Raw genomic sequence first — 12,569 nt, forward strand, 5'->3', positions numbered from 1 at the left:
ACCTATTTTATGAGTAGTGGGAGTTGGGAATTACGATGGGGAAGATACATATCACTTGGTGGGAGGGAGAGGATAAGTTGAGAGGAAGACAATACTCTTCCATTCCATGAGGCTTACTAAGTATAGGAGCAAAGTAACATGTACACTATTCTAGCCTACGGCAGTAAATGCCTCTCACTTAGTGCAGTGATAAGCATAGTATTCATCCCAACGGAGTTCACATGTACAACCACAGTAACTCTCCAACCTTCCTTCAACAGCAGTCTATGAGGTCTAAGTTGCCAAGTGCCCGTGAATACATAGCATTGAATGTGTAGAGAGAGCTTTTTAAAGAGGAAAGCTTTTTGTGGTAAGACATGTTTACAAGTGAGAACCCACAATTAAAAGGTAGGAAAGCATCAAGATTCGTTATTGAATGCTTCTTGGCCTCTTAAAGGTTTGCTTGGACTAATGTGTCTTCTAAAAATGCCTTTAAAAAATCCACCAGCTTATTGAATGGTGACCTTACTATATTCTTTGCCATAACTATTTAGCAGAATAATCAAGGTTGCATTTCAGATCCTATATCAATATAACCACAGTCTGGGAGCTCTGATAGGTGTTTTTATTATTTTTTAATTACAGTGTCAAAATTAGGTTATTATAACTTAGCCTTTTACTGAGGAGATTTTTATTGAATTCTCTCTTTTTCACAAACTCCATAATAATCTAGCTGTACATCGTTTTCATGAGGCCCTGGCATAATAGAGTGGGATAGGCTACATCCAAGTCGGGGACAGAGCCCTCCTCATTAGAGCTTCTTCTGTTAAGCCATGGGATTTTGTGATTACTATAGAATTTATCAATAGTTACGAAAGATTCGGGGCTCCATTCTACTCCCTTCTCCCAACAGTCATACCAAAACCAAAACTCTTCTTGTGTCACAACATCTCTGGTCCTCTTCGAGAACAAAAGATGAACAGCAATATCTCTGTCTCTAATTAATAAAACAACCAGTGGATTATTTGACAGGAAAAATTTAACCTTGGTGAACAGGGAACTTAAATTCAGTTAGGGTTATCAGATTTTAGTAGACCGGTGTTCTGCCAGGGCCACCCAACCACATTGATGGAATGAAATGAAGAGATGATTCATATTACCTCCCAGCTGCTTTTGAGGCCTTGTATATCATTGGGCTAACATGTATTCAGTAGCCTTACAGGAGAATTGGGATTATGCCTCTTCAGAGGGTAAACAGATTAGCAGTAGAGCTTGTAACCTTATCCTTAGGCAGCCACACACCCCAGAAAGCTCCCTATCATCACCTTCTCCAAAGACTTTCATTCATAGACATTGTGTCAACAGTAGTGACTCTATAGTAATACACAAGTTCTAATTTTGTTAAAAACGAAGTTCCCCTGAACATCTATGATATTGTCTAATTGAGCCCTCTCTCCAGGGAAACTGTTTGAATCCTCTATACAACTTTGATAAGTTGTCATGGTACAAAAAATTATTACCAGTTGGCCCACCTTGTGGTGATGAGTTTCTTAGAAAAAAAAAAAAGGCAGGTTGTTCTTCCTAGGACAGATATAGAATCTATTGCTGGGCTTTTGCTAGGAGCCTTTCCAGCGTGGTCTTAGATCTTTCAGAGCTTTGCATAGAACTCAGGACACAGCAGTAACTTGTGTAAAGCAAACAAGGTTTTGTTACAGAGTATGGGTGCTACAGACCAGGGGTGAGACACATTTCCTCCCTGAAGGAGAAGGCTTCCCCATTCCGGAGGGCATACTTCCTTCCTGCAACAAACAGTCTTTCAATGCCTGAGCCACTCAGCTCTCTGGAAATGTGCTGTACAATTATACCCACACTGCCATCCCTAAGATTCTGTTGCTAAGGTGTCTCTCTCTCTCTCTCCAACCCCACAGGGCCAAGGGTTAGATTCTCCAGGGATTGATTGATGGCCCTTTTACTGGCATAAGTGCTACTTATCCAGCCCTGTGGCTCTCGTAAACTATTTTTGCCACAGGTGAAAGAATCTATGACCCAGAAAATCACCTCCATACGGAGGAGTAGGTTTAGGCAAATAGCATTATTTTTATCTGCTGAAGTGTCTATGATAGCTATCTATATCTTATTCATGGTAACTGTAAACATTGCACAAATATATATAATCCAAGCATGTAGACTTGGCTGAAGAAAACAGGAAAAAAGGAATAAATAATGGTTTCAGTTTAGAAAAATATTCTTTAGTAGTCTCGTTATTTACTGTGTATGTGAAGTGTAGGTATTCTCAGGAAAGTATGACGCAGAAAGTGGCAATGTGTGTGTGTGTGTTTTCTCTGAAGACCTTCTTCCGATGATCAAAATTGATTATAAGGTGCTGTTTGTAAAACTGTCTTCTACAGGGAGGGAGTAATGTAATAATTTATTTGATATTCACCATAGAGTGGTTTTTTTTTTTCCTGAAGGAGGAAAAAAAGTAACTAATTGTATTAATGCCCCTTGTGTGATATTGAGGATTTACATTTTGGCCCTCATTTTTTTTTCCAAATATAAAAGAATGTCGTCAGTGCAGTACGAAAATCAAAATGATCACAGGTAAAGAGCTTAGGGCCAAATGCTTATCCCGTTTTTCCAATGTTAGATACACTAGTGACACTGGATTAAGAATCTTTCCCTTTTTCTATATTAGCTCTTTCTATTAGTAGTTTATTTTTCTAGTTGTTATGCTCTGGACACTGTGACTCTGCTATATTTCCTTTTATCCTGTGTTGGCTCTCCATTCATTCATTCATTCATTCCTTTTATTCCATAGATATTTACCAAGCACTTATTATGTAGGAATACGAAGAAGTATAACACATGTTTACCTACCCTCCAGGAACTTAAAGCTAGTTCAGAAACAAGCTATGTACATATAAAAAGTTAAATAGAGGAATGAGTTATATAATACAAGGCAACAACACTACGAGATGCCAAAGGACACTGTAATGATTAAGTGCCAAATCAATAATAGAGAATAAATGCTGTGAGATTAGAGGCAGGAGAGAGACCTGTGGGCTCCAGTGATTCACTGACGATTGTTTGGTGAAGGTTGGATTTCAGCAGAGCCGATATTTAAGATTCACCTTGGCAGAGAGTATAGGAGTGCCGATGGAAACGTGTACAGTGTGTTTGGGCAGCAATGTGTATACCAGCCTGAACAAAGCACAGATTTCATGTAGCTGAGGGTAGTAATACCTGCACACCCTGAATTAAACAGTTATTGTAAGGTTCAAATGAGATAATGCCTCTCTAGCACTTTGTAAACTACATATGTCAGTTTTTATTATTCTAGGACTGCAAACTCTTGCTTGAAAAGTACTTGTCATCCTTCCTGAAGCACTCTAACACACAAAGAATGCAAATGTACCATAGTAGCTAGTTAGCACTAAATAGCCTGCATTCATTTGGAGCTTTAAGGTTGGCAAAGGGTTTTTACAAATATTATTTCATTTGACTCTTCTAAATAAGGAAATTCTCTTCTGCACACACCCACATCCCACAATAAGTAACGGACACTAGTCCTTCAAGGTTTAGGGCTCTCTTAAAAGCTTCTAAAGTATCCCCAAAATATATCTCTGAACATCATCTTTCTGGTGAAGGCATACAAGAAGGTCAAAATATAAGACCAAACACAATGGAGCAATAAGGATAGGAAATAGATTAAAGTCTTATTCAGAAAGGTTTTGTTTGTTTTTGTTTTTGGAGGGGGGAAGGCAGGGCAATTGGGGTTAAGTGACTTGCCCAAGGTCACACAGCTAGTAAGTGTGTGTCTGAGGCTGGATTTGAATTCAAGTCCTCCTGACTCCAGGGCTGGTGTTCTACTCACTGTGCCACCTAGCTGCCCCCAGAAAAGCTTTGAATACCAAGCTAAGGAGTTGGGTATTATCCTATTGTTGGTAATGGTAAAACACTGAATGGTTTTTTAATTGAGAGCTGCCATGATGAAAGGCTGTTTTGAAGGGGTATTAGCAGGATGAACTGCAGAAAGGGAGACTAGACTCAGGGAGGCCAGCTAGGAAACTTCATAATCCAGGCAAGAGGTGATGTACCAGGATGGTGTGACAACACTGCTGCTTGCAGCTGCTGTGGAGGTTTAAGGCCAAAGCACCAGCACACAGGAGGCTGCTAGCACAGATTCTGTTTTTCTAAGGAAAGCAACTTTAAGGGGTTTACAATCTCACCTTAATTATATCATTCTCTTAGCTCAAGGGAAAAAGTCAGTACCCTGAACTTCAGAGAAAACACAAACATACATTACAAGCAGAAATTACATAAACAGAGCAGATAACACAAATCAACAGACAGGATTCTAACAGTCTAAGACAATACATGCATACTTATCAGAGAGAGAAGCACCAACATCTGGGTTTTCAAAGTGTAGGTGGGGCGGAGACTCCTTAACTGCTACCCAGAGTCTTCTCTAGCCAGATCACACTAACATTCTTCCCATGAGTAAGCCCCCCAAAGCAAAATGCTAACCTCAGAGAATATATACCCTGTTTAGGGCCCTGGGGCTTAGTGCCTACTTAGCAAAAGGCTGTAGACCTGAAGCTTAGCATCTACTTAGCAAAAGGGTGTGGGAAAGATCATGACTAGCACCTCAGAATATATATGATTCCTAATCAATGACTCTTGATTCAAACAAAGGCAAGACTCAAAGACATTTGATTATCTTAGTGCTGAGAAGTTAAGTCCCACTTTGCTTGCCGTTGCAGATGGGAATGGACTCTTAAAGTGTGAAGCCTGAAACAGACCTTAATCCAACCACTTCCCAGAACAGATGAGAAATTTGAGGTCCTGTGTCTTGCCCAAGGTCACATAGCTGCTTCAGGGAAGAAACTAGATTTCAGAGTCTCTGGTCTAGCACTGTATTCGCAGCTCCAAGAGAGGAAGGGAGATTCAAGAAGAAACTCTTAAGAATGGACAAGACTTGATGAGGCAGTTCAGTTCAACAAACGTTAATTAAGTATCTACTCTGTGCCTCTATACTATACTAGGCACTGGGAGAGTTACTCATAATTCAGATGGAGCTGAGAGTTTTTGGTCTTATTGTTCAGTCATTTTTTCAGTCATGTCCCATTTTTTGTGTCCCTGTTTGGAGTTTTCTCGGCAAAGATAGTGGAGTAGTTTGTCCTTTCCTTGTCCAGCTCATTTGACAGATGAAGAAACTGAGGCAAACAGGGTTAAGTGACTTGTTCAGGATCACACAGCTAGGAAGTATCTAAAGCCAGATTTGAACTCAGGTATATGAGTCTTCCTGAGGCCCAGTGCTCCATCCATTGCAGCACCTAGTCGCCCTGTTTTTTGATCTGGTAGTAGGGAAATGTGACCTACACGGAAATATCTAGAATACAAAATTACGTATGATAAGTACCTAAGAGGTTCAAATGAAGGTTTATGTGAGTTTAATAATCAGATGTGAGGGATGAAGGGAAGGCTGAATCAAAAATATTTACCAGATCGAGAGATCATGAATGATCATTTCAAGTCTGGGTGTTTCGGATGTTATTGACAGAGAAGAAAAGTGCTAAGAGAGAAAGCTGGCTTCAGGAGAAAGATAAAACAAATTTTCTTTTGTTAATTTGAAGTTTTGAGGTGACTAAAGGGTAGTGAAACAGAAATAAACCAGGTTACATAGTTGGAAATAGACAACTATAACTGCTCAGAAAAGAAGCCAGGGATAACAATCAGAAAAATCACCTAAATAGAGATGAAATTTGAATAGATGATTTCTCTGAAAAAAGCAGATTTTTGCCTTGCAATGAGCCCTAATCTGAGAATCAAACCCTTTTCCATTCATTCATAATTATTTGGGGGTATGAAATGTTTATTTTGTGAATGGAAGGTTTGAATTATGTTCAATCTCAGAGGATATCTAATATAGGCCTTTTTTTTTAAACTCCCCTTTCCCTTTGGGCAAGAAAAGAGTGAGTTGAGACTTGAATTCTTGGCTAAATGAATCAAGAATTAGGATTGGGCCCCCCTTTTGTATTCTTGACAACAGTTTTTTCTAAATGAAAATTTTTATTTCTCAAGGATTGTAAAGCTACTAGAAATCTTTCTTTGTCTTCTCCTTCTCCTTTTTCTCCTTCTCCTTCCTTTTTCTTCTCTGAAAGAAATGCATCTTAATATGAGCACACTGAGTGACAGAAAGCAGCCCTCTATGGAAAAGTGGGATCCCAGACCTTAAGCTGCCATGCATGGTTATCTACAAACCATTCCTAACTTGTAGTCCATCGTTAGGGTTTTTTGGTTTGTTTCTTTGTTTTGTCTTGTTTTGTTTTCTTTCTTGAAGTGTGCAACAAAATATGTAAAGCTGGCAGTCAGGAGAAACAGAACACCCTGTCATTTTTGTGGCTGGAGGAGACTCTAAGAAGGTTTTTTTTTCCTTGCTTTGTTTTGCTTTTCAGATTAAAGTGATTTGCCCAGAGAGTTATTTGGAAGACTGGCATTCATTTAGAAGGATCAGACAAAACAACCCAAACCAAACTGTCTTTTCCTTGCAAAGCAAAAAAAAAAAAAAATCCAAAGACCTGCTTTTTTTTTTCCTTTCTGTGATTCTTATTGGCCAGTTTTCTGACTGATTTCAACAAACTTTTAAATTTTCATTCACTTTCATTCTCCCAAGACCATTTCCATAATTTCACATACAAGAAAACTACTACGCAGTGATTTAATGGATTGTAGCAATAATGGGAGGGTGGGAATGATTTGGTGGTGGGAATACAGAGAGACTACAGTTGATTAAGAGACCTGACTTCATTTGGCTCTGGTCTCTTACTTAATATGAGGATGCTGAGGTTGATAACATTTTAACTATGACAGTAACAACAACTTATATTTACATATGCCTTACTAAACTTCAGGCACTATACTAAGCACTTTACAGCTATCTCATTTAAATCTCGTAACAATCCTACCAGGTAGGTGGTTTTATTACCTCCATTTTACAGATGAGGAAACTGAGGCAAACGGAGGTTAAGTGAGTGAAGTTTCTGAATCAGTAAATAAGGAAACCTAAATGATCCTTTCATGGGATCAAACTATTTAGAACAGGAAGGAGCCAGACCTCTAAGGTCATACAGTTCAAGCTCTCACTTGACGGGGAAACAGAGACCCAGAGAAATGTGGATTCTGAGTTCCAATCCAGTATTTTATTTGCTAATGTATGTATTTTTGCTTTACAGATTAATATAGTTAATAAAATAATTTTTCTTTGAAGTGTTTGTTAATATGCATTAATCAATGCAATAAGTAATAATACCTTATAACAGAGTGTTATGCCCTGTATTTACAAGGCATCTTAGAGTTTTCATAATATCTTCACATATGTTATCTCTCTTGAAACCATTTTGAAAGAAAGAATTCTGTTAATATTATCACTAAAGCATGAAAAAATTCAGGTTTGACCCAACACCCAAGTATAAAATGTATCTTGGGGGCAGCTAGGTGGTGCAGTGAGTAGAGCACCAGCCCTGGAGTCAGGAAGACCTGAGTTCAAATGCGGCCTCAGACACTTGACACACTTACTAGCTCTGTGACCTTGGGCAAGTCACTTAACCCAATTGCCCTGCCAAAAAAAGTAAAATAAAATGTTTCTTGAGGTATTTCTAAAATAAAAAATAAACTACCAAAAAATTGTTTGTTTTATTTTCAGCAAGATGCATGGTTTTCATGACTTAAATTAGAATATCTGAAGGGAGATTGAAAGAACACTAGAATTATCATCATAAAACCTCGGTTCAGGTCTCAGCTGTATAGCCCCGAGACCTTTCAGTGTCTCAGTTCCCTCACATGTGAAATTGGAATAAGAATACTTGTTGTAAGGATCAGATAAGAGAACATATGCCAAGCACTTTGTAAGATATACAATACTGTTGGGGGATTGCTCTACATTATTATATTGGGATCATTTAACAAAACTCATCATTAGCAACAAATGGAAGCTGAGAATCCAATATTAGGACCAAGCTACATTTGTGCTTATGTATGTATACAATCCAACCTGAATGTAGGTGATTTCACTGTAGGATGAGTGAGAAGGGATCCAAGTAGTAACCTTTATGGTCTCAGGTGGAAAATACTCAAGTTCTAGAGCCATGTGGTTTTTGGTGGAATCCAAAGTCTACAAATTATTTGAGTTTCGAAGTTGTTTTCCCTTCCATTAGGTAAGTTATTACCGCTTATTCTCTTCTTTTCTTTCTCATGTTCCCTTCACTGTTTATTTACATATGCCCACTTCCCTATAATCTATAATTGGGGCAAAACGATGGGCCAGCTAATGGATATTCTAAGGGAAAAGGTCTGGCCCCGTGTGCATTAAAGAAACCAGAAGCAAGGGCCCTAGGAAGCAACCTAAATATCTCCAAAACATTTTCACATCTGAGCACGCTCTCTCCTTTTGGATTAAAAGGTTGTGGGGTTTTGTTCTTGTAGTTGTTGACTCCGTTGCTGCCTCTCCTCTGAAGGACGATGCTATCCCAGCAAGCTCTGGTTGCCCCAAATGGGAAAGGTTTCCAGTATCTGTTATCCAAGGGCTAGCCTACCTAAGTTTGAAGAGGCTCAGAGGGAAATGAATGCATCCAAGACCACATATTATTGCATATTCCATAGTTGTAATTTTTCAGTTGTAATTATTTTTTGTTTTGTATGCATCACCTTGAAGTATCTATGTATCTAATGCTGCCAGTGGTGATATCAGCAGAATCTACTCCACTTCCAGGTCCCAACATAGCACTATAGCAAAAGCTCCATTAAAGTCCTCTACATGGCCAGGGGAGGAAGGGGCTTAATTTGGGGTCTGGAGACAGATTTCAGGGGCTCCATGAAATTGGGTGGGGAAAAAAATGATATCTTTATTTTCACTGACCTCTAATTAAAATGTATCATGTCCTTCAATTATGAATTTCAAAACAATTATTCTGAGGAGGATAGCATCTAGGTGGCACAGTAGATAAAGCACTGGCCCTAGAGTTAGGAGGACCTGAATTTAAATCCAGTCTCAGATACTTACTAGCCATATGACTCTAGGCAAGTCACTTAACCCTGTTTACTTTAGTTCCTCACCTATAAAATGAGCTGGAGAAGGAAATGGCAAACCACTCCAGTATCTTTGCCAAGAAAACCCCAAATGGGGTCATGAAAAGTCAGATAGGATTGAAACAGCTCTATGGCAACAAATTCTGAGAAGGGGTCCATAAGATTCCCCAAAGGGGAGTCCGTGAGACCCACAAGGTTTAAGAACTCTTGTTCTGTATCATCAGTTGCAGTTGCTTCAAGACTTACAGAATGTCAAGGCCACAAGGGACTTTGTAGGTCCCCTAGTCCACCCACCTTCCATTTTACCAATGAGAAAAGAAGCTTAGGTAGGTCTTTGCTAACTAGCTCCTACATTCATTGAAAGGGAGGAAGGAGGAGAGGGATGTTAAGACCTCATAAACACAGGAACTCTAAGAATGGGAGATAGAAAGGTGTGGGAGAATTTTCAGCTTGGAAGAAATAATAGATTATAATTTCCCCCCCAAACTTTTGAAAACTATTCTATAAGATATGGATTTCAAAACACTTTACAACTATAAATTAGAGGGACCTGTGCTAAATCAATCTGAACCAAAACCCAGAAGTTTTGGAAAGAGAATTTGAGCTAAAATTTTATCCTTCCTTTACTTAGTCTTTCAGCCCTGTTCTCGGTCATGACTTCAGAGAAACATTCATGCTGTTTTTAGAACTAACACAGAATTTGTCCAGGTAAAAACACAGTTTCAACAGTGGTCTCCATTGAACAGGTATGTGATCATAGGGGGCATATTGTCTCCTGGCCTATCCAGGATCACATTCACAAAAAACATGAATTTCCAGGACAAATAAAATCTCCCTTGCGGTACTTCTATTTCTCTCTTAACTCTATTTGACAGCATCTGGAGGTATCAGGATAATAGCTGTCATTGACTCTACTCTATTTGTGACATAGTTACCAGCTGTCTTAGCACTAATGTTATAAATTAAACTCCTGTATTCTCCTTGCCTTCTATTTTGGCTTTTGGCCTTAATCTCTCATTAGATGTCAATGTATGTTTTTGTTTTGTTTTGTTTTTAGTAGTCTATAGGTTCCACTAATTCTGAGAACCTTCTTGGACTTGGATTCAAATCATGGGTAATTTACCTGCCTGGATATCATTTTACCTCCACTCACTCAAACCACCAATATCAGAAGTTTATCTAAGTTTTCGGTGACTCAATGTATTTAACAGAGCCAGGCAAGGCAGAGCATTAAAACAATACAACTTTTAGTTGTCATAGCAATGAGTAACAAGCAACAGAGAGCAATGTCTGCCATATTCACGTTCTTGAATAAATACAATTTCACATGATGGTTAAGTTCTCTTTTGCCAGGTATGGAATCAAGTCACTGTCCCCACCTCCCCCATTTCCAGACCGTGCTGCTTGCACTCTGGACATCCTTCTTACCCCCTCCCTCTGGAACCCAGACTGTGCTCCTGAGACCATGGGTTTTGACAGAGCTGATGGCAGGTTCAAGCTACCCTGCCACTTCCTGATAGTTTCCAAACCACATTGCTGTGCTTATACCTTCTTCCTCCTAACTTTCTAGCCCTTCTTTATACATGAAGTCTTAACCAATTGTAGGGAAAGCTTGTTTTGGTATACTTCACACATTGAAGATGATGATGCTGCTTGGCCCATCACAAATACTTCATGCTTTATCATTCATTCTTCATTTATCTATCCATTCCCCCTTCCTCCCAGGCTTTGGTTGGAAAACATGGGCACGCTCTTCCTCTTTGCAGCCAAAATGTACTCTTAGATGAAACTGGGGTTAAATTAGACTTAAGTGAAGGGCCTAGTTCATGTCTAGAAAACTGAATTTCCCTGCTTGCTTCACCCTCTGCTTCCCTCCCCCGCACCAGCCAGTTCGGCAGTCTCTCTTAGCTCCTGGCTTAGTTTTCTGCAGGCATTAATCATCAGTCCTCATTGATGTTGCCCATATGTATTATCAATTAAGTTGGGACTTTTTTACTGTTTTAGAATGAAAAATTAAGTGTCTTTGATTGAGCCGTACTAGGTACAAAGCCCCAGGCCCAAACCTCTATCTATTAGGTGCTAAGCCTATGTGGGCATGAATCCCTCAGGGTCTCAAGGGGAGTTGCTAAGACCAGAGCCAATAGTAGAAGCCTAAGTTCTGGTCACTCAGATGATGTTTGAAGAGAGAACAGAGCTATTTGCGGAGGCTCTCACTCTTGGAAGAGTATTGCTGTGGAGACTCTGGGCAGCTGTAGTTAAGAGCCCTCCAGCTTGTGAACCCAGATGCTTATGCCTTCCTGGTAACTATGAATTGTATTTGGTCTGTTTATAGTGTATCTTTGTAATTTGTTTGTATTTGCTCTGAAATTCAGGGTGCTGGCTTCCCCCCCTCCCACCCCCAACTAAGTGAGTTTATATGTATATGTTGGATTAAAGTAACACTGTTAACCCCTTAACATTATTTTCCTTAGTAAAGCAGATCAAAAGAACCTGTGCTGGCAGCGTTCTTGTTGTTGGACTTGTGTTGGTCTTTCACCCCCACAGCAGCTGCTAGCCAAATTGTTGCAACACCATATCAGGTTTTCCCCTCCTGGGATGGCTTCCTCAGCCACTGTACAGTAAGATTCCCCTTCCCTCTTGGTCCTTAAAAGAGAAAAAGGGGGAGGGAGGATTGAGCCATAGAAGGCAGTTACACAAAGATGAAAACTTCCTCATCATAAACAGGAAGAAAACTATTAGATATCCTCTGAGTGCCAACACTTACAGAAATACTTTTCTAACAAGTAGCTACCATTTCACTGAACAATGATAAAGACTGCCGCTGGGTATATGTCATTGGATTTGTCAAATATAACTGAAAATTGTTCACCTCTATGAAATGGCCAAGATTTAATATGTTTGGAATCCAAACATCTACAGAAATTCAAAGTGTTGAAGAAAGAAGCTTCAAATAGCTGGGTCATATGTATTTGTTTATAGAAATGGTGAGAGTTATGATGGCAATTTAGTGACCAGGTCTTCGCCACCAGAACTGACCAAATGATTATACTTAAGGAGGCCCATTCCCTTACAACAAAGATGAGAAATGCTTTTAAAACAATCAGACATCATATCACTGAGCAGTAGTAAAAGCTGACAACAGGTAACATACCTTTGGAATTGGCAGACCAAAATGTCACTGAAAGTGAGTTACCTTGAGATGAAGCCTATGAAATAGTAAAGATCAAAGAATGGAATCACGGGGTCTTTCATGGGTGGTATCCCCGAGAACTCAGCCAATAGTATGTTGACAAAGAAACACTGACGAAATGGTTGAGTCATGCAAATGTTTGTGGATATGAAGGGTTTTTAATAATAATTGATGGCCAGGTTTTTGCCACCAGAAATTACAGAAGTGCTGATGATTAGGAGCCTGGATTTAATAATCAATGTATTTTATGCAAGGAAATGGTAGATACCGTGTAACATATCACTGTAAAAATGTAGCACCTACTGGAAAATCT

The 12,569-nt window shown here is 39.3% G+C and overlaps 1 protein-coding gene across 4 annotated transcripts in view; it reads left to right on the top strand.

Moving 5' to 3' along the window:
• Window positions 1-12,569, top strand: part of SAMD4A (sterile alpha motif domain containing 4A) — a 299,107-nt gene that overhangs the window by 156,461 nt on the left and 130,077 nt on the right. The gene's annotated exons all lie outside the window — the stretch shown is intronic.

This window comes from Trichosurus vulpecula, chromosome 3 (genome assembly GCF_011100635.1).
Source record: "Trichosurus vulpecula isolate mTriVul1 chromosome 3, mTriVul1.pri, whole genome shotgun sequence".
Classification (NCBI taxonomy): Eukaryota; Metazoa; Chordata; class Mammalia; order Diprotodontia; family Phalangeridae; genus Trichosurus; species Trichosurus vulpecula.